At 39.8% G+C, this 21,881-nt stretch overlaps 1 protein-coding gene across 4 annotated transcripts in view; it reads left to right on the top strand.

The window, feature by feature from the left end:
- The first annotated feature begins 893 nt into the window (after positions 1-893).
- DENND4C (DENN domain containing 4C) overlaps positions 894-21,881 on the top strand; it is a 74,967-nt gene continuing 53,979 nt past the window's right edge. For all 4 annotated transcript variants that reach the window (XM_075136247.1, XM_075136246.1, XM_075136244.1 and 1 more), the window contains exon 1: positions 894-1,076. The gene's annotated coding sequence lies outside the window, so the exon portion shown is untranslated. The remainder of the gene's footprint in view (positions 1,077-21,881) is intronic.

The raw sequence follows: 21,881 nt of genomic DNA, 5'->3' as shown, positions 1-21,881 counted from the left end.
CCCCGCAGCAGCTCTTGGTGCCAAACCCAGCAGCCGCCTTCTGTCCCTCCCTTCATCTTGCGTGGCCGGCTTGGCTGCAGAAGGGCTCACGGAGCGGAGTGCGAGAGGAGGCCGAGGGGCCCTGGGGAGCACGGAGAAGATGCGCTGCCTTTTCTGCGGGGTTCACTCACAGCAGAGAGGAGCTGTGCTGGGGGAAGTCCTGCAGAGAGCATGCGATGCGGAGGGCTGGTGGGGGGGGTGGCTCCTTCAGTAGTCTGGGGTGAATCCCACCAGGCCCCATGGTGTCTCAGATATTCACCCTTCACAACTGCTCCCTTACTATTTCAATGAAATGCTCTCCCGGTCCCTCCACGGCCCATGCACGCCCCTCTGAACCTCTCTGTACCACTACAGCTTCCCTCCTTACAGAAAATGCGCTGAGCACTACTCGGGTAACAAGAACCCCCTACGAAGCCAGCAGCACCGTCTGGGCAGACGGCTGAAACGACCTGCGAGGTCCCTTTCTAACGTTTCTTTTTCCGGTACAAAGGTATACCTCACAGAAACGGCCGGGGCACGGGCCAGCGCCAGCCGCAGACGTCACCCCAGAGGCCCTTCACCCTCACCCCGCTGCCTGCCTGGAGGGGCCCCCCAGGCCAGACCGCTCTCCTTCACGCCCACCCTCCGCCTCCCCGCCGCGGGGCCCGGCCAGGCACGCGGTGCCCGGGCCGCGGGCCGAGGCGACGGACGCGCCCGGGCGCCGGGCTCCCCCTGACGCAGCCCGACGGCTCCCGGCGGCCACCGCCCGCGGGCGCCCCCCTGCCGCAGCAGCGACTCCGGGCGCGCTGCACGCCCGCTTCCCTGTCCGGCCGCCGCCACCGCCTCTTTTCGGGGCGGGCCCTAGACCCGCCTGTAGGCGTTTGCGGGGGAGAAAGTAACATGGTGGCTGCTTCCTCCCCAAACAGGAGCGGCGGCGGGTCCGGCGGCTCCTGAGGAGGCGGCGGGCGCGGGGAGAAGCGCCAGGCCGAGAGCGCCGCGACCCTTGGGGCGGACGAGGGGCGCTCCGTGACGGCTGTCGGCGGGCGAGCCGGCGGCAGGTGAGCGGCCGCGGGAGGCAGGCAGGCGGGGAGGGAGGGGGCCTGACAGGCGAGGAGCGGGCGCTGGACCTGGCGCCTCGTCCGCCCTCCAGCGCCCCCTTCCTCGGGGCGCGGCAGGAAGCCGGCACTCCGGCGGGGGGACCCCTCTTCCCCCCCCCCGGCTCGCGGCCCCTTCCCTCTCCTCTGCCACCTCCGCAAGAAACGTCCCTCCTCGCCGGAGAGGGAAGGAGGTGCAGGGTGTTCCCGTGGCGCCGAGTCGGTCCCTGGGAAGGGCTTCTGTTTCTCCTCCTTCCTTCCCTGCCGTACCCCGGCAGAGCTTCCGCGCTGGGGCTAGCCCTTACCCCGCACCGCGCGGGGACGGGAGGGCGGAGGCGCTTTCTGGGCTTTTTAATTTTAATTATTATCATGATTATTGTTAAATTCTCCGCTCCCATCCGCCGCGGCCGTTCCTCGGGGAGCGCTCGGCCTGCCGCGCCCGCCGGCGGGGCCGGGGGAGGGGGGCGCTGTGTGTGCGGCGCAGGTAGCAGGTGCTGCAGGTGAGTCCCCGGGCAGCTCCCTCTTCATTTCTCCATTTTTCTCTCCTTTTCCATGCTCCGGCTCCTCCCCTAGGCTCCGGCGTCAGCGGATTTAACCCTTGCGGGGGACGGAGGCGAGGCGAGCTCCAGGGTGGCAGCGAGGCCCCCGGGCGCTTTGTGCGCTGTGTCCGCAGTGAAGCGTTAGCGCTGCTGGGCTGTCAGGGCGTGCTCTTATCTGTGCCGAAATGGAGACCGTGAACAGCGGTGTCACGGCTGTTAGAAGGATGTTTGAATAGCAGGCGTCGTCCCTCCGCTCCCCGACCCGCCACCCAGTGATAAAGGCACCGTTACTAATAGTCATGCTATGTTTTGGAAGCTGATCGTAAGATGTTATAAAACTTACAGTTTAGTTCTGCAGATTTAAAAAAAAAAGAAAAAGCTAGAGCCAACTTTTAATCAGCCTGTACTATCATCTGGCGATATCTGATGTGTCTTTGCTGCACGACCGGATAATCTGTGTAGCAATAGGATCTAATGATATGCTAGGGCCTTCGTATGTCAAATAGGGAAAAAATAGTTACAGAAACTTTCAGAAGCTTTAAATGCGATGTGAGCTGATTGACTATGCTGTTAATGCCAAACATGATCTTCCAAAGTGTCCGAGCACAACTTAACATATTGTTGATGATGCAGTCTCAGACAGGATGCAAAAACCGAACAAAATGTTATTAAATCTAAAATAAATGCCTGTTCTATACCAATCTTTTTAATGCAGTTTTCTCTTTTGCTGTTAAATCAAGCATATTGCAAACATGGACTGTTGTGTTGATTTCAAACTTAATGCCTGTGGCTAAACTTTTAGATCTGCATGAGGTCTTAGCTTGTAAACAAACAGGACGTTTTTTCTTTTTTCTTTTTTTTCTGTAAGCTGTGTTAGTGTGACTTCTAGTGTCATTTGTAGTGTTTTCTTGGCTTATTAGTGTTTTTAACCAAGCTAAACTTGAGCCTGTACATGGACATGTTAGTAAAAAGAAAATTATTTGCTTGTAGATACTTTTGTTGGCTATTTTCTTGTGTAGACGAAACACAAAGTTAGTTGTTGTGGTTTAACCCCAGCCCATAACTAAGCACCATGCAGCCGCTCACTCACTCCCCTCCCTGGTGGGGGGGACGAGGGGAAAATCAGAAGGGTAAAAATGAGAAAACTTGTGGGTTGGGATAAAAACAGTTTAATAGGTAAAGCAAAAGCCACGCGCGCAAACAAAGCAAAACAAAGAATTCATTCACTACTTCCCATCGGCAGGTGGGTGTTCAGCCATCTCCAGGAAAGCAGGGCTCCATCATGCGTAACGGTTACTTGGGAAGACAAACACCATCACTCTGAATGTCCTCCCTTCCTCCTTCTTCCGCCCAGCTTTATATACTAAGCATGATGTCATATGGTATGGAATATCCCTTTGGTCAGCTGGGGTCAGCTGTCCTGGCCGTGCGCCCTCCCAGCTTCTTGTGCACTTGGCAGAGCATGGGAAGCTGAAAAGTGCTTGACTAGTGTAAACCTTACTTAGCAACAACTAAAACATCAGTGTGTTATCAACATTATTCTCATACTAAATCCAAAACACAGCACTATGCCAGCTACTAGGAAGAAAATGAACTCTATCCCAGCCCAAACCAGGACATTAGTAAAAGTTTTTGCATCACCCTTTTTAAGGTAGCATGTTTAGACGTTAAGGCAGTAAATGTTCTCTGTGTTCTTGGGGCAAAAATAATGATGGAATGCAAATTACTTCATACATGTTTGGAAAATGAAAGGATTTTTATTTGTATTTTTTTGTGAAAAGCAGTCATGACCAAACTTCAGTGACTAACCAGACTAACATATATATTTCAAATGCTTGGCACAAAGGACACAAACTAAAAAAATCAAAACTGTCAGATAGCTTGAGAATGCTTTTATTATAAATGTGACTGTAAGTCTTTTTTAAGATTTTTTTTTTTTTAATAATTGGCTAATGGACTGCTTTTTACCATTCCAGTGGATATGAAATGCTTATAATGCATTCTGTCTTGAATAGTGCAATTAAAGAGTTTAGCAGAAACCAGAAATGTAAATATTGGCTTGCCTACATGACTTCTGACTTCTATGTTAAAACAGTTACTAGCACACATAGACACTTGTTACTGCTAAAATCTCAAAAATTGGACTTTTAAAAAAAATTATCTTATAAATTAAGATGGGCATTTTCTTAAATACTTACAGATTAGTATAATGTTACATTTGGCTGTTCCTTCATAGGTTAAGTTTGGGCTTTCTGTAGCCCAAAGTAAACGTAATGAGATCTTCTTGGACCATGTCTTACATGTTTGTTTTCTTGTTTGAAAATTGTGTCTGGGATTTCTCTCCGATCAACTTTTGTATTTTTTTGAATGAAAACCATCCAATTCGAGCAAAATGGGGATATCCAAATGGTGGTACGGATAATGTCCCTCTGACTCAACATGTATGAATTCTCATTTGGAGCTGCAGTGCTACATATTGTTGAAATGTAGTGCTTGAAATAGTATGTTTTTAAGCTCGGTTCTTTCTTAGGTCTGCCTTTGACCAGTGGAGAACTGAATTTGGAATTCAACCTCGGTATGCGTTAAGGACAAATAAGTTTCAGTTTTAGCCTTGATGCCTGTGTCTGGGTTTGCTTAAAAAAGCTCCCTGCCAAAGTTGTAAGAGGAAGGTAAGGTAGTCTTTTGACTGTTCTGAAAGATTAACAAATCTGATCTTACATATTAATTTCAATGGCAGCCATAGGCATAGAGCATTATGCATAAAGACTAACATGTTTGGTGGTCTTCTTACTGGTTTCATGTAGTAGTGTTTCTTTTTCTGACTGACTTAGCCTTCTGACTGAAATAACACCAAAAAGCAGCTGTAAGCCTAAATCTGGCATCTTTTTGTTTAAAGGTAGCTTTCACTGTAAAACTCTATCTGGTAGAACTTTTTTTTTCCTGTGTTCGCTAGTCATCCCAAGGCCTGGATTACCCACCTTCAGCATGCCACTTTCTTGAGTAATGTTCAAGATACTGAAGATCTTGGTGTAGGTGACCTCTAAAATAGTTACTGGGGATCATAGTCATAGTTATTAAATGGCTTTCCATGTGACTTGCCAGATAGTTGTCCACTACTGCTTACTCAAATCTGTAAAACGAGAATCAGTTTACTCACAGCGTAGCATGAGTCCTGCTTTCCTCCTATAGTGCTTCAGACTGTAAACTCAAGTCTTTGGATTTTTTATCTACTTTTGAGCTGCTGTCTTGCTACAAAAATCATCCCTCTCTCAAAATTGTTGCCCTTGATTATGCAGAAATGCGACGCTGCTTCTTTCCCATTGGATAAAAAAGTAGCCTTGCTGGAAATATTCCATGCCTATGATGACAATGAGAGTGCTTGCTTTCTGCAAATTCGTGGGGATAAAGGCTCACAACTCTGACCTCTGTGCAAATGGTTGTTAGAAGCTAAGTGAGTTAGTTCAAGACCATTTCTGGACTATAACATTCTGGTGGAGTGTGACTGTTTCATGTTCAGTTATTTTTGTGACTGCATCTGTCACAAAATGTGCACATACAGACTTACTTATTTGAAAGTTCAGGAATACAGTTGCACTGTGCTATGCATTCCAAGCTGGAATAGAGCAGAAAGTTTTGTCTTGGTTAATATCTCACTCCAGTCCTTTGTTTCTGCTTACAGGTTCTTCAAGAGTATAAATGTGATCCTGACATTTACTGTTTGCTTTGGCAGACAGGAAACTTGAAAACAGTTTTAAGAATAGCAAAGATTATAATGATGTTCTCTGTTTATGCATGTGACTCTCTGTTTTCACTTTTTTTTTTGAAGAGCAGCAAACTCAAGGTTGTTAATACAGAGAACAGTAAAAACGTACCCATGATTTCTTGGATAAAGGTTGGCTTACATGTTATTAAACATTCCATTTGCTTTGTTTTCAGTTAAATGCAGTGAGTCAGTTTTGCCTTATTCTTCTTTCATCTTCACATTTTGTGACACTTCAGTTCCTTTCCTTTACTTTCAAAAACCTCTCCAAAGAGACTTGATGCTTTTCAAGCATCAACCAAGAGCCTGTGTTTTTCTGTCTAAAAGATGTTAAAAATACTGTAAATCAGGGATTGACTTGCAAATTAAGTTGTTCAGTTCTGGCAGCAAAAGCTGAGTTTACAATTACAAGTCTCCAAAGTAGTAGAAGCTTTCTTCCTCTTGAAATGAAAGTGTTGTCCAGTTGTGAACGAATTGCAGCTCTACTACAAAACTTGCCCATTTTTCACTAGAGACGCAAAGAACCCCATGTTTTTGCTTTCTTTCCGAGCCTACACATTTCAGTGATAGCTTTTGCCTTTATAATTAATTACAGCCTTTGATGAGTAATGCTTAAACTGACGTCTAGCCACTGGTGCATTCTTCAGTGCTCCTCTTCCCCTTTGCAAGTCTTTCATGTTGAGGCATTGTGGGACTGGTGAAAGCAAGACTTTTTTATTTTACTTCGCCCCCCCCCCTTCCTTCCCCTCTTGGGCCACCCAGTGCTGCTATTCCTCGTGTCACATAAGAAACCTGACATAGGTAGAAGTCTTGCGAGTAGGATATCCTCCAGTCATATCTATATAATGTGTAAACTATATCTTTCTGTTTTAAGAAGGGATAAAAGTGTGGTTGAAGTTGGGCAAAAGAGAACCGCGACGAGAGAGCAGCTCCCTAGGGGCAGCATATGAAGAAAAAGAAGTTTAAGCACTTAATTAACATTTCAGGAAAAGCAAGAAATCAAGGCAATCTATAGCTATATAATTAAGCGCTGAAACTTCTACAGGATATCCATCTCGGTCTAAGAGAAAGTTATAGAAAGGAAAAATAAGGTAAACTGCTGAGTCACAGCAACAGGTTATTCAGTCGGTTACTCTAATCATTGAATGGGACTACTGGAAAATACGAAAACCGGTGTGGCCAGTTCTTAAGAGTTGATCAGCCAGCCATCCTTGGAAGTAACAGGAGCAGCTCCCCTAGACTAGGGAGTCGATTGTACCTATGCCTTCATTGTTTCTTGGTGCTTGAGTTCTCCCACTAATATTTTAAGTAATGAATGACCCTAATGAGTATATAAACTACTAGGTTTAAGTGTAGGTGTAAGTGGCAAAAAAATGTTGTGTTTAAGGCAATATGAACTGAAGTACACAGAGGTTTGGGTTTTTTTGAAGGCATAAACAGTATCTTGTGCAGGTTTCATAAAAAAAAAGCAGTGTTTGCCAGAGGAATTACTTTCAAGGATGTGGATAGCCTGAGGAATGTTTAATGTATGTAAAACGTATGTGTCTTGTACCTGTTAAGCTTCTGAAACCACCAAAGATGTGACTGAACAGGGATATTGACAGAAGTTAATTTTAGCCTAGGGAGACCCATCTTTCTCAGCTCCTTTCTTCCCCTGTTATCCACCACTTACTTTTTAGGGGGTAATTCCCAATGAAAGCCTGACTTTAGGTGCCCTTAATTATCATTTGAAGCTCCTCTTCCATTTGCTGTAGAAGGAACCTAGGAAAGCTAACCATATGAGGTTAAGTTTAGTTTTCTGAATATGTGAATAGGTCCCACAAACATCTAAAAATAAAATTTGGATTTGGCAGGAGGAGGAAGAGTACAAGTCATTTTCTTTTAAGCTTTCTAAGTCATGAACCACTGTGATGTATAGATGTGGTTTGTTAATGAATGGGAGCAGTATGCCTCTCATTGGTCACATCCAGGTTTGTTTTCAGTTCTGAATATTAAAGGATAAGCAGGACATAAAAGAGAAAACTTCCTAATTGCATCAACATTTTACTATTTTCTCACGGTCGTGATGAAACCAGAAAAAGCAAGTCTACATGTCTCCTGTACAGTGTTTACTTCACTCAAAGTGAATTCTTGCAGTTAGAATCATCAGTGAAAGACTTGAATTTCTTCTGACCTTAAATTCTTGCATAACCTTGGGGATGCATCCTTACTTAGGTTTTTTCCTTTTTTTTTGTTTGTTTTTTTTTTTGTTTGTTTTAGGTATGCCTTAGGCTTTGAGTAGTAATTCTCCCTGTTTAGGACTGTTTATGTTTTGTTACGTGGATAAAGTATAAGCATATCACTAAAGTTTTCCAGTACTAATAAACTATGTGGGCAAACTTGAAATTGTACTGGTGTAAGAAAATCACGACTCAGAACAGACTTTGCAAACAAAAAATTGGTTTTGCTGGTGGTGGTGTACTTACACAGGGACTTATACCAGAATACCTGTATGTCTCTGAAGACCAGAATTCTTTTGTGCACTCCTGGCTATGCTGGTACAGTTCTTCTAGCAGTAAACCAAACCTACATTACGCATAATAAAGGAAGGAGTATGTTCTTCAGGATTGGGTAGACCAAGTAGAAAGTTTACCTTTGAAAAAAAGCATGGTATGTGACCCATGCTTTCTTAAACAAGCAGTGTCTTTTCAAACTCTGATGTATATACGTAGTTGCATTTCTGCTTTGAACTTCTTTTGTAGGCATCTTCTTGTAAGATAGTTACGTGTGAAAGCCTTAAGTTCCTTTGGGTTATGATGACTCATTCACCATGAATGTAATGACTAATGTGACATTTCAGTTTATTTTAAAGAAAACAGAACAAATCCTGCACAAAGACATTTATAGCTTTTTCTTTCTTCTGTAAGATTCAGATGTACAGTTATGCACTGTTAATCTCAAAACCTTCTTAGTCTCTTTGATCTAACTGATTCTGCTAGGGAAAAAAAATCTTATTTAATAAGTCACTCCTCTAATTTTACACTGTTTTCCAAGCTATATTAATAGCCAGATGATGCACAAATCTGAGAAGGGAAACTAGTTTGAGCCTCAAGTGCCTAATTGTCTCTTGTACCTTTTTAAAAATCTCACCCTTAGCTAGTATGCTTGCTGGAGTGAACGTCTGAGTTGAAATATATCATTCCATTTGTATCCCTACTCTTTTTGTCTGTATGGAGTATTGATGCTGCCCTGGAACTGTTAAAAAATGACAGAGGAAGAAGGAAGGGAAAAAAAAAAAAAGACTGTAAAGCATTAAAATTGTGTTATAGAGGGCTGTGTGATGCCCTTTCTTTTGAGCAGGGACCGAAATGCTGGTAGCCCACCTCAGGTAAATCCTCTGACTGCGTAACTGTCATCCCACCTGCCTCTTCCCAGAGCCAGTTATATGTTTAAGTATACAATGGAGCAGTATCAGCGGAGGAGAACGAGGATGTTCCACTACAATATTTGGGAGCAGATTGTGAGGGCTGGCATACTTTTTTTTGGGGGGGGAAGAGGGGGAGGGGAGAAATTGTGAATTCTACTCCACCCTGTGTAGAGAACATAGGGGTCTCAAATGTTTTGTGCATGCCACAGCAACTGAGCATTGGGCAGAGTGATGGGACTGTGCTCTTGTGTAAGTTGTGTGGGAACAAATCTTGGGAAAGGATGTCTGTTTGAATTTCCAAACAGTTTGGAAAAAGCTGAGATCAGTCCTCTAAGTAAATTGGATTAATCCATTCCTAGATGGTTAAACTGGAAATAGGAATGCTAACAATTGTGAATTATGTCCACAATAGTCATAGCCTGTATAACTAAAGCAATAAAAACTTTATGTATCAAAACATTATGTATCAAAGAGTAAATAAAAAGACACATGAAGAGTATTTTAAATAGGAAGGCAAGTGCGTGTGTTAAATTATGACAGAAATGGATGTTGCAAATAATAAAGGGTAATAACAATAACATGAAGGGCACAACACTATAAAACTGTAAATCGACATTGCTTTTTGCATTGCTTTGTCTTTGCAGAAGAGAGGATATGACTTAATACTTAAATCTGCTTTCAGAATCCTACCATAGGTAAGTTTTAGGCTCTCTGAAGGGATATTTCTCCAGATTTTTAGGCAAGTATGTTGGAGGCTGCTAGTAACGTTGGCCGAAATTTTAAAAAAAGATAACCTTTGCTTGCCTTCTCTCTGTATTGTAACTAAGCAGGTGTGTTCTTAGCGATGATCTGACTTACACACTTCTTTTACTCTTTAAAATCTGTATAGTTCACCCCAGAAGATCAAGTTTCCTGTAAGTGTTTTGTCTGAGAACTCCACCAGTGTGTTGAGTAATACAGTATAGATATTTTGAGTGTTAGATGATAATATTAAGAGAAGGATCAAAATATGTGTAATGTCAAACTTCACATTTACTTGCCATCTGGTGAGTGATAAGGCTTCATGACAGACAATCTCAGGCTTGCTATCTTTTGACAGCTTTTTTTAGTGTTTGAGGAAAATATTTGTTGATACATTTGTCTGTGTAAGTAGTACCTTTCTAATATGTTATCTTTCGTGATTATTTTCTTCAGAAGTTCATATAATGTACAACACGATTTTAGTATTCTAATGATTTCACATTTGACGTACATTCAGAATACTGAAATATGGGCTTTAATGGATTCAAATACTCAGTTCTCCTGAATATATATATTCAGGAATATAAGTGAGCACAGCAAGAAGCAAAGGTTGATAACCAAGGGCTTTTAAGGGGTGGAAACATAAGTTTCTTTACATGTATTGCAGAATTCAGAGGGGAAAAAAGATTTATTGGTTTTGTGATGAGTTTCTGTGTAAAAATCAGGTGTTCTATTTGTCTCAGAAGTGACTGAAAATTTTAAGAGAAAGAAACAAAATACAAGTCAGATTTTCCACAGAATGACAAAATTTTCTTACCTGTGGATAACTAACTTTGTCAGTACAAACTTAAGCAATATTTTTATGTTTATTCTGGAGCAAGAGCTGTCGTCATAACGAAGAGTTTGAATCACTTTACATGTATGCTTTCGCAGATACACAGTCCGCTTGATGACTTTTATTTGTGAATGCTTTTCCATTTCTGTACTTTTAATATTAAGATAGCTTTACTATCCTTTCTGTGGCTTTGTTCCATTTTGTTCTGGCTTTTGGAGTTGTGACTGGACTGCAGTGTGATTGCATGGGTCCTCTTGTCAATCTTACTTAAAATAAATTAGAAGAGACGTGGGAGGCAATCATTGACTGCACTTTCTTACATTGCTATGATCCATTTCTCTATTAGCCTTTATCTAGGAATGGGAAGAGTAGCTTAGATAATAAGCAAAGAGCTTGTCTTTAGAAAGTTTTGCTAAAATATTTGACAATACAGAAAACCCTTATGAAAGTTGAGGGCATAATATTTCAGGAACCATACTCCTGCCTAAGCTTTTTACGTTTGTTTGTAGTAACTTCATTGCAAGGTGACCTGTGAAGTGAGTGATGTAGAGGGGTTGCTAGGGGGCCTACCCTACGCTCTTTCCACAATTGCAAGTAGATGTACTAGTGCAAAGCCTCACCTCACTGCAAAAATGTGCTGCAGATCAAGATCGTGGTATGCTTGGTGCAGCATAAAGAGCAAAAAGACAGTTCCTCCTGTAAGATTTTCACTGATGCAGCATGAGACTAAGAGCATGAATATTCTAACTGCTGTCAAGCGTGTGGTTTGGACTTTTTTAAGCCATCTTGGCAAAAGAGAGTTTCTTAATGAGGAGTTGGCAAGAGGATTAAAAGACAGACTTCTGAAGTGTTAATAAGCTCCTGCCAAGCTTGAAGAGCAGCTGAGAAAGAATGAAAACATGAAACCCAGTGATTTGAGGCTGGTGTCATAGGCCAACCAGAAATGGGAGTCATCCTCTTGGTAGCCAGGAAAGGTGTTCAGTGGGGGTGGGGACAGGCTGTGAGGCACTGACGGCGTCGATGAGGCAGCCTGTGTTTGATGTGATAAAGCTGTCAATGGAGAGACCTACAGAGAAGAATGATGTCTTCCTGCAGCGTTTTTTTTTCCCCAAAAGATAAAAATGAGGAAAATCATGTTCCTCAAAACCAGTGAATGGGTTTGCCGCTCTGGATTTGTGGAGCTCTTAGGAGACGATTTCAAGCGGCATATGGCTGATTGTATTGTAGGCAGCTAACAAAAGTGAAATCAAAGCATCATTCTGTGATCTGGCAAATCTCTGTCACTGGAGAGTGTGGCAAAATAATTTCAATGCTAATATTCGATATAATTTTTAGCAAATTATATTTTGCTAATATTCAGTATAATTTCAATGCTTAGTAGAGAGAGCAACAAGAAAGAGAATATCTCAAACTCTTAACAGCTTACTTCGAGTAACCTCTCGAGTGGATTTGAAACAGAACATCTTTTCTTCTTTCTTTTGACCTCTCAAAACCAAAACATAGTCTGGTCTCACCCCAACCAAAAAAGGGCTCCAAAAAAACTACGAAAAGCAATCTAGGAGATTTGGGCTCTCAGAAGGCACTTAACCACTGGACTATTGTCTCTTGACTTTTTCTTTACTGTTTCATTTTTGTTTCAGGCTACTATATTTGGCTTTGTTCCAATGGAGTTTCCAATTACAGAAAGAGTTCTTTAACAAAGAATGTTTCCAGGGCTGCAGATGTTTCGCTCGTTACATAATACTGAGCGTGGCTAACCTTTAAAGCTTGCAACTGGGGCAGTAAGGCCATTTTATAAAGTACTTCGCTTGCTCTGAGAACTATTACTAATATTAGTATTAAATTTTCTCTCTTGGACTATTTTCTTTGCAGCCTCTGGAGTAGTTGCCATCTTCTGTTACGTGAAAGAACAGTTTGGGTACAACACTGATGAAACGAGATTAAACTGGTTTATTAAATGAGTGTAGCTGGACTGCTTGCTGATTATCATTCTTCCCTTCTCACATCTCTTCCATTTCTGTTTTCTGTCCTTGGCAATAGAACTTAATTTGCTGGTACCAAACTTGCCTTCATTGATTCCAGCTGGTTCTTCTCTAGACTCTGTATGTCACTTCAGAATTTTTTTTTGGCCTCACATGTCTGTAACTACTCCCAATTTTTATACCATTGGACAACTTGAAATTACTGTACAATAGGAAAAGTTGGACTGCTGAATATGGTAGAGATAGTCTGGAGTCGGGGTTCCCCCCCCCCCCCCCTTCTTTTTTTCTCCACTTAGGATTTTTCTGAGCGGCATTTTCATACTGCTGAGCATCCTGGATCACAGGGTCCATTGACCTAGTGATATTTTAAGTCATTTAAAATTCATAAGTATTTGTTCAAACTGCTATCGCAAAACTTTGCTTCTGAAAGCTTTGTTACGTTTGATACAAGCATTTATATCATAACATCATTGCCCTGCTGTTTTGTAGCAATGGTAACTGGTTTTGCTGACAATCAGAAAAAAATCAGACTAAAAGCACAGTTCTGCTTCCTAAGACAGAATCTTAAATTGTTAATAGTTTGCTTTGTGCCTTTTCTGAATAATTCCAATTTATTAAATATAAAGCTGAAAATTTGTGACTAGTTTCCTCCCTTCCTTTGATAATTTTTGCTCCAGCAATCCAAGGAATTGCATACAAGACAGGAAAACATAGAAAATGCAAAGAAAATTCAGGGTAATGGAGAACAATAATATATTTTGTTTAAGGGCAAAATTATTTTAAAATGTTCTCCATTTGTTTCTAAAACAAGGCTGAAAAGCTATAAGACTTCTCAGTAACAAAATTGATGCTTAAATGGCAAACTGTATATGCCTTACAAAACTAGAGAATTATTGCTATGTAATTATCACTTATTACAATACTGGATTTGCAAAAGTCAGTTCAGTTCCTCACCACCCCTTCTTCATATGAAGGACACTATTGCATCATTTCAAAGCCCATGGTTTGAAATTGAAAAGGAAAACTACGTTGAAGAATACGGACACCTGTTTCCCGTTATATGAATGGTGTATTGTTAGTGGCTCTCTCAAGTGTCAGTAACAAATCCCCAAAGAGAGATACCAAATATCTGTCTTAGTCAAGTTTTAAAGAATTATGGATGTCTTTAGCCATCGTAGAAGTTACAGTTAAAAGTGTGAAAAAAATCTTGTCATTTCCCACTTGTGGTATTTTAGCCTTTGGTGTTTGGGTTTTAAATATGTCTGCTAATTTGATGTTAAGATTTTTTTTATTTAATCAACTTACAAAACACAGTTTGTTTTTTGCAACAATTTAGTTATCTGACATAAAAAGCCAGTTTAGATTATTTGCAGTATCGGACCTCGATACAACTTGTTTTCTGGATGTTTTCTGGATGAAGTTCAATTATCTGATAAAAGCCATCCCATAGGAATACTTCATGAAATGTAATTGGCAAGCCTTTTATCTTTCACCTTATTCTTCAGTTTATTTTTCACAATATTATAGACTTCTATAAGGTGATCAGATTGTAGCTTATTTCAATTGTGCAACCATTACATTCTCAAATGTTTACTTGAAAACTGCTACGAAGGAATGGTCCTGTATTTGCATATGTGCATGTTCAGACCCAGTCGCGGGTGACATCCAACCATTCTTGTTCCACAGCTGGTGTGTTAAGACAGGTAGAAGGTGGGCATTGCGTGTGTGGGAAGTTATTTTTGCAACTCTAGTTTTTCTAATACTCGTGTGATTTAGTCAAGTGACTGTAACTGTTATTTCATTTCATAATTTATGACAATGTGATATGCATTCAAAAAAGAAAGTCTTTAAATGCACATCTAGGAATTCTTTTTCTCTTGTTACTGACTGTCTGTGGCTAATAATCTGTGGACTACTTTTTTTTTCTGTTTTAATTCAGTGCTAATGGTATGCTTGAAGTAATGTTGCGTTACCTTGACTCTTTTTGTGGGGGGTGTGTGATTCTGGTATTTGAAATGTGTGCAGAAAGAAGGGGGGCAAGCATGAAGGCTTAATGCAACCTAGCTGTATCTCTTTGCTGTTATGACAGTGTTTTACCTTCTTCAAACATGTCTTTAAAGGCATTTACAAATCTTGTTTTAATTTCTTTCCATTTTCAGTTTTAATGAATAGCTGATACTGCTTTATCTCAAGAAGTATGCTGTCTTGCCGGTTACTTACTTTAACTGTGTAACATGTGTATGCATGTTACATAATGCTTTTAGTGTGAATCAGGGATATTTCCAAAGTCACTCATTAAAAGAAATTCTGCAGTGGTTGCTGTGGTATAAAATTAAGATTTAACAAGCATCAATGAAGATGCTTTTCTACAAAGGGGAAACAAATTGTTCTTCCCATCCCTTCACCAATAACGTTATTTAATCTCAGCACAAAAGAAAAGAATGGTCTGTGTGAATAAAGAATCAGATCTCTCCCTTTTCTACCACAACAAGGAAAGTTTCTTTCTGAATTTTCAGAAAGGTAAACAAACTTTGCGTACCCTTTCTCTCATCTGATTAGTTCATTGGAAATAATAAGAAGTTGCATGTATAAAGACTTGCTCACATAGCTTATTAAGTTCTGCATTGGGCAGTGAGGTGCCTGTGGTAGTCCTTGTGTTGTCTATGAAGTTTTGCCTAGCGCAGAGGTTGAAAAACATAGTAATGCTTCTCTCTTACTCAGATTGTAGCCAGTAAGTTTTCCAAGTGTTGCAGATGACCTCTTGACACCCTGTCTTGTGTCCCTCCAGTAGAGTCTTTGTCTTTTAAATTAGTTTAGCAAATCCAGTGTCTTCCCTGATCTTTAGGCCAGTTTTAGGAATAAATCTCAGAGAAGAATGCATATACATTTTTCTTTTAACTTCTTTACTGCCAATAACCAAGTATAATTCACTTGCAAAACGAAGCATTTGCGTGGAAGTCCTGAGTTGTGTTTAACATCTACCCTGCTTAAATATTTTATTTATTTTATTTTTTTTTATTTATTGCAAAAATATTTACAGTTATGAGGAAAGTATCTCATCTTGTCTAAGTTCTTCAGTCATGTGTGTATCCATGCTGTAGGCTTCCACACAGCAAGTGCTTTGTAAGTAGTAACTTCCACACATTGTAGTTTTTAGGCACTGAAAGAAGATGCAAGTGAGTTTAATAAATTGCAAAGTCATGTGTTAGCCATTAAACACTTGCATGTGTTAGCCATTAATCACATCTTTATAACTTTAGTTCTTTGACTATCAGTTCACCAGTATTTTCAGTTAAATAGATTTCTGGACTTTGATTATATTGAAAATAGGCTGAAAAAGCTCTTTATGGCTTTATTTTTATTTGTGGTTTAGGGTCAAGAATATCTCAGTTCTGAGTCTTCACGTGGGTAGTGAAGGAACAGGTCACTGATTATATGAAAGAGTTGGTCTTTCTTATAAAGCATCATTAAAAAGCCATCTGCTTTTTCAAGGGAGCATTGTATAAGATAATACAGTTACTTCACTGCTACTTACTGCAGTGTATGTTTTTTCAGTTGCAGGAAGATTGTGTTTTGTCTATAGAACATGGCTGCCATCTCTGATGTTAGGCTTTTACTGGTCTGATTTCATTTCTTTCTAGTGGACACTTGCTTAGAGCAGAATTTTGAAACTAGTGAGATTTTTATGAACAAAGTTCAACTGTTTCATAGACTTTTGCTATGTAAAAAATAAACCTGAGAAGAACTTTTTATCTTCAATTTGTATACAGTATGTAGTGAGTTTTCTTTGCAGGTAGTAGAGTGCTCATAGGTAAGGAAATAAGAGGCTTTTAAGACCAACTTGATTTTTGCAGGGAAAGTTATGCTAGTTGGCCTCCTGAGCCTTATGGTGATTTGTTTTGAGAAGATGCAAGATCAGCACTTCAGTTGGGAGTGGACTGAAAAAACCTTTGATATCCACACACACTCCTGACATAAATTCATTTTATTCTTTGTGTGCATTGAGATACCAGCATTTGTGATACTTCCTTCCAGCAGTTGAAAGGAAAAAGCAATTACTCAAGGATTTGCCTGCACATAAGCCTTAAAAAAACAGCTACCTCTGAACCCACTCTGTTGGTGCTTATTCTTACTCTGGAGTGAGTGCATACACACAGGTTTCCAAGAATACCTTCTCCTTAGTAGTGTCAGGTATGAGTATGCCACTTGTATGTAAATTATCAGATTGGCATTTGCGACAACCCCTTTCCTTGGTTGCTGATGTATCAGTTCTGTAAAGCTTATGCTTCCTTTTCTTTAAGTCCACTTGTCAAAAACTGCATTTACCTGTACCATTTTTTTCTAGACATATGCTGGCTTTCCAATCTAATTTTAGAGGATAATTCAACACTTAACATATTTTTAGGATTAGGACAGACCTGTACTTAAAATTCTAGACTTCCAACATTTTATCACGGGTTCAAAGGGAGGTAGCATAAATTATGACATGACTTCTTAGGAATGAAAGACTAATTAATGGAAAGGTCTTCTGCGAAAATGGCATCTTGTTTCTACTGGAATGAAAGTTCCTGGAAAGTGGAGGACAATGTTTTATTTTCTCCACTACTTTTTTTTAAGCGGGTCTAAACTGTGCATTAGAGGTTGGCTCAGAAGTGCCCAAGTTTCTTTGATTCAACATGGTAGGCCCATGTGGTATTGGGACAGTGTTGTGTAGTGATAGCTGTTTGGTCCTGAAAATAATATGGCTGCAAAATTTCTGTTGATAGGCCACAAAGGGGACCGTAGTTGGAGTAGCGTGTTAGACTTATATGGCTACCTTGCTTGTGGTTTCTGAGTTGGTGCTGTATCTGCTCCGCACAACATTACTGGGCATATTAGTTATGCTGATGTCCAAAGTGTGTTTAAAATGCTTTCTGAAATACTTGAAAACTTTTAAGACTACACATGCTGCCTGCCAGATCAACCTCCTAGCGTCATCTCCAAAAGCTTTTTTCAAAAATGAAGGAGGTGGCCTAAACATTTGACAGGGTTAATGGATCTTGCATCTCAGATACTGTTTTCAGAACTGAAAGGCTGAAATCGTACTCTCTGACTTCCTAAAATTGCACGTCGTGCATATTTTCTCATAGCAACTTTCTAACATTTAACAGAATCAGAAAATAAATTCAAATTTCTAGGATATTAACATTTTAGCATACCAATTTTGCTGGTATTCCTTTCTGCTGCATCTATGTCTTTACTTTAGATGAGCAGACAAGCACTTTCCTGTAATTCCACACTTGAGAAATGAAGTACTGCTCACCGTACTTACATGATGGATAATTCTAAGCAAATGTTACTTGACTACAAGCAGCCGACACAGTGGTGTAGCAAATGATGTCATTAATGAGTTTAAATGGAGGAGTCTTGGGAAAATAGTTGTGCATCTAACAATGTTAAGGTAAATATTTGCTATTACTCAGAATATGAGTATGACAGGTAGCTGAAGCAGACTTCCACAAATTAATATGTGTTAGGGAAGCCTCCTTTTTCTGTGTTTTGCAGGTAATGCAGAAGAAAACTTTTTTTTTAATATCTAAAGAATAGGAGTCCTTAGCTGTGGCAATCTCTGTAAATGAAAACTGAGAACTTTAAATTAAATTTTGGAATTGAAAAGCTTGTAACTATGTGATAAAAGTATAGCTATGAAATAAAATACCAATACAATACTTACATCATCATCTTTACTTCACTGTGGCTGCTTGTAACTTGCTGTCACAAATTTTTATGCTTTTTCAAGAACAACTCTTTGTTGTGCTTCAGCTAACTGTAAATAGAGGAAATTGCAGTCTAGCAATATTGAAAGAAAAATCTAACTGGTGTTTTAGACAGCAGTCAATAAACTGAAGCAATTTCTAATAATGTAGGTTTTTTTTCCATACTTGTTCAAAATTCATAAAAGTGATCTTTAGAATGGAAACCTTTTCCCCAAGGCAATTTCACTATGAAATCTCTCCTTAAGAAGGGGCTATGGCCTATATGAAGCTAACAGTTGAGTTGCTATGTTTTTGGTAGAACATTATGGAAGAATTGTAAAATTACATTGTGGTTGTGAGAAAGGCTGTTGTCTTTTTAGAAAGGTCAACCTTAAATGGACTGTGGAAGAGGAGAATGCTTTGCCATATTTCTGGAGTTTAGCAGTGAAAAGAATTTGTTTTATTCACTACTGCATGTTTTTGCTAGGTGGATCTCTTGACTTGGACTAGTCATACTAGGTGCCTTTAAGTGTTGTCTGTGCCTGCTGATTTTGTTTTTTATCTACAAAACTAGTGTCTTCCAGTGGGAATTCCTTTTAGAAAAGCATGGGGATTTTAAAAGTACATCTTCTACTCTGAAGACTTTTTTTTCTTTTATTTAAAAAATCATTTTGGTCCTAAACTGCTCATAGCAAACTTTCCTATTGTGGCTTATGAATGAATTGGAAAACTAACTTCACTTAAATAATTTCTCCGTAGCCCTTATGGATCTATATGGACTTGGAGGTTTGTAATTCCTCACACAGTATTGCTCACCTTCTTAAAACAGAATTCCCAGTTTTTGTTTTCAGTTTATTTGACTGAAACAGATGTATCTTTGCAGACTTAAAAAAAAGATATTTCATGGGACTTGCATGTTGGCTTTTTTTCAATATATCCTGCGTTTTCATCATCCAACACCAAGGTAACAGTTTTTATTGTTAGAAATTCTTTGTATTTCGGTTTTGTCCTGCAAGGGAATGGGGTGTTACAATAAAAATCCCAATATTTTCTAAATGTTGAATTTGCGTATTAGTCTTGTGGTGTACAGAAACCTACTCATAGAAAACTCATAGGAAAAGAAGAGGACAGTATCTCTTGAAATTTGGGGTGGGGAAAAGTTGCTGTGATAAAACTTACGATAGAAGGTCTCTTAGAAGAGTGTTTGTTCCCTTGTCTATTAAGAGGACCAGTGTGCATACTTATTCTTGTGTGAGAAAATAGTGGAAAGCGGCAGTGGATTCATCTTGTTCCCCCACAAATCATACGTTTATTTTTTCCTGCAGTTCAGAAGGCAAAGTATCCTTGGACTAACTGAATTCTATTGTTTCTATTTGTTTTGCTAATTTATGGTTTAGTGTCTATTTGTATGCATAAAGCTATTGCATTAAAGAAGATAACCATGGCTTAATTAAGAGCTTTGAGGTCTCTTTTGAGAGATCATGTTGCTTCAAAGCTTTCTGAAATTGGAGAATAAATTCTTGAAGAGCTGAGTTGTAGTGCTTACTTGAAACCTTACTTCTCTTATCCTTGTGGAAAAGGCATGGAACTGTTTTGAGAGACTCACTCGGAACATTTTGGGAGACTCAGAACATTTTGAGAGACTCGGAACATTTTGAAAAACTCGCTAAAAGTTGTGCTGACATATGAGGCTGGTGTGCCAAGTTTCTCAGCTGAATTGTCTGGTGACTCTGACTTTTGCCTGCCACATATTACACAGAGTTTCTGTGAAGTAAAACATAGCCATGGCTGAGAGAAAAATATAAAATCATAGATAAAAGGTTATGCTCTTTAGCAACCAATTGCTACAGTTTTATTAATCCCCACTGGTAAAAATTTGGGAATGGATTTTCTTCATTTGCATTCTAACCTTCCAAATTTTAGTATTCAATTTTTCAGGTCCTTTTAAATTTTTGTCCCTCCTTTTACCCAGGAAAGCTAAATTTTCACTTTAAAAAACATTCAAGGTAGCATTGGCGCAATTCCAGGAACTACGGTTGTGATTAAAAATACAAACTGTTGTGAGATTTTTGATGTTGAATGCTGTTATCGTTACTGTTTTATTTCCTGCTCTGTGTGCTTAAAGTAAATGTGAGCGACGATTTTAATGTTGCATCGAGAGAACATGATATTGAGCCGTGTGAACACATAGCAGGTAATAAAAGGCTGGACGTTTAACAAAGGTTTTGTTTTTTAAAAAACAACATTTATATGATGCCAACCATTTTGCTATTTTTAGCAGCTTGTTCCAGTAAGTTGGTTTCATACATGTCAAGTGCAAACAGTACTTCCCAGGTTACAAGATATTCTGGCTCAGGACTTTCCTTTCTTTTAAGGGGAGGAGGGAGAGGTTGGTTTACGTATTTCTTTATTTTTATAATTCTGTGAACAAGTTCAAGCATCTAAGAGGCAAACTGAAACATGTTAGACTTCACAGTTTTGTGATTAATCCCGTGCAAGTCAGTGCTGCTGCTGAAAGGGGCGTACTGCTGCTGCTTTTGTGCTGACGCAGTGAATTGTTGGAGAACAGCTCTGGTTGAACACTATACAGTCTCTGCCAGGCTAGCGTTCAGCCAGAGCAATTCCTTGTTCCAGTTCATTACGTGGGTGCACAAACTATAGTTCTGGACAAAAGTGAAGGTGGGAATGAGCAGCAGCAGTACGAGGAGGAACCTTTTAGCAGAAGCACCAATTTATGTGAGATTAAGTTGAAGCCATTACTCCTGCATTTCATGCTGACTTGCTTACCTGTAAAGGGCTTTATTACCTTTATTACTAATTTCATGTTGTTTATGACAGTAAAAAGGGTAAACTGCAGCAAGTTCTGTAGCTGAAAGTGATTCAGAAGCTTCACGAGTAGCTATGGCTTTGGAGTCATTTTCTTGGTCTTCAGCAGACCTAGGCACGGAACACCTGACAAATTGAATAAACCTTTTATTGTGCTTGTTGATTTGGCATCCATATATTTTAGGTCTGAAAACGCAGTCATGTGAGTAGCTGTCCCATGGCTTTCCCCTTTTCAGGGCAGCCAAACACTTCTGAACAATCTCTTCCCAGGATTGTTCATGGATTGCCCTACAGAAGTTATTAGCCAAAGTGTTCAGAGAACACTGAAGTGATGTTGTGAAAAGCATTGTGGAAAAATATTGCAGAAGAGAAGAGTCTTTTAAAGTGTTAAGGTATTCTTCTTTCAGGTTTGAAAGGATTTGAGAAGTTGTCATTTCAGTGTTAGAAAATAAAAAATGGAGTTAGTTGGAGTATAGAGGTACTACAAATTTGCATGAAATTATTTCCCTTCCCTTCCCGGAATTCATCTCGTACGGTATAGTGCAATATAGTGGTTGGCGCCTAAGTTGCATAGTCTTATGCTTGTTCTTAGTAAACATGCAGGATGAATAACTGATTTTTCCTTCAGCTGAGTATCAGAACACTTCCGATAACAAGTTTTAGAAGTCTTGTGAAGCGTGAAGATGGAAAATACCTTTCCAGAATAATTTCAGTAAGAAAGAGCAGGATAAGAACAGGAGGAGAAAAGAGGTTGCAGGGAGCAGGATTATACTGTCTCCACCAAACCACATTTCTGTTAGCAGAGGCCAATGTTTCTGCAGTTAACAGACTGGGACATTCCAAAGACAAGAAACTTTTCAATTTTGGTGCACTTATTATTTGGTAATACCCATGGACACCGCTCCTTGGTAGGTGGGACCTTGGCAGATGTGGCAGTTATGTTTT

This window comes from Calonectris borealis, chromosome Z, assembly GCF_964195595.1.
Source record: "Calonectris borealis chromosome Z, bCalBor7.hap1.2, whole genome shotgun sequence".
Classification (NCBI taxonomy): domain Eukaryota; kingdom Metazoa; phylum Chordata; class Aves; order Procellariiformes; family Procellariidae; genus Calonectris; species Calonectris borealis.
This window is presented reverse-complemented; position numbering and strand designations above follow the sequence as displayed.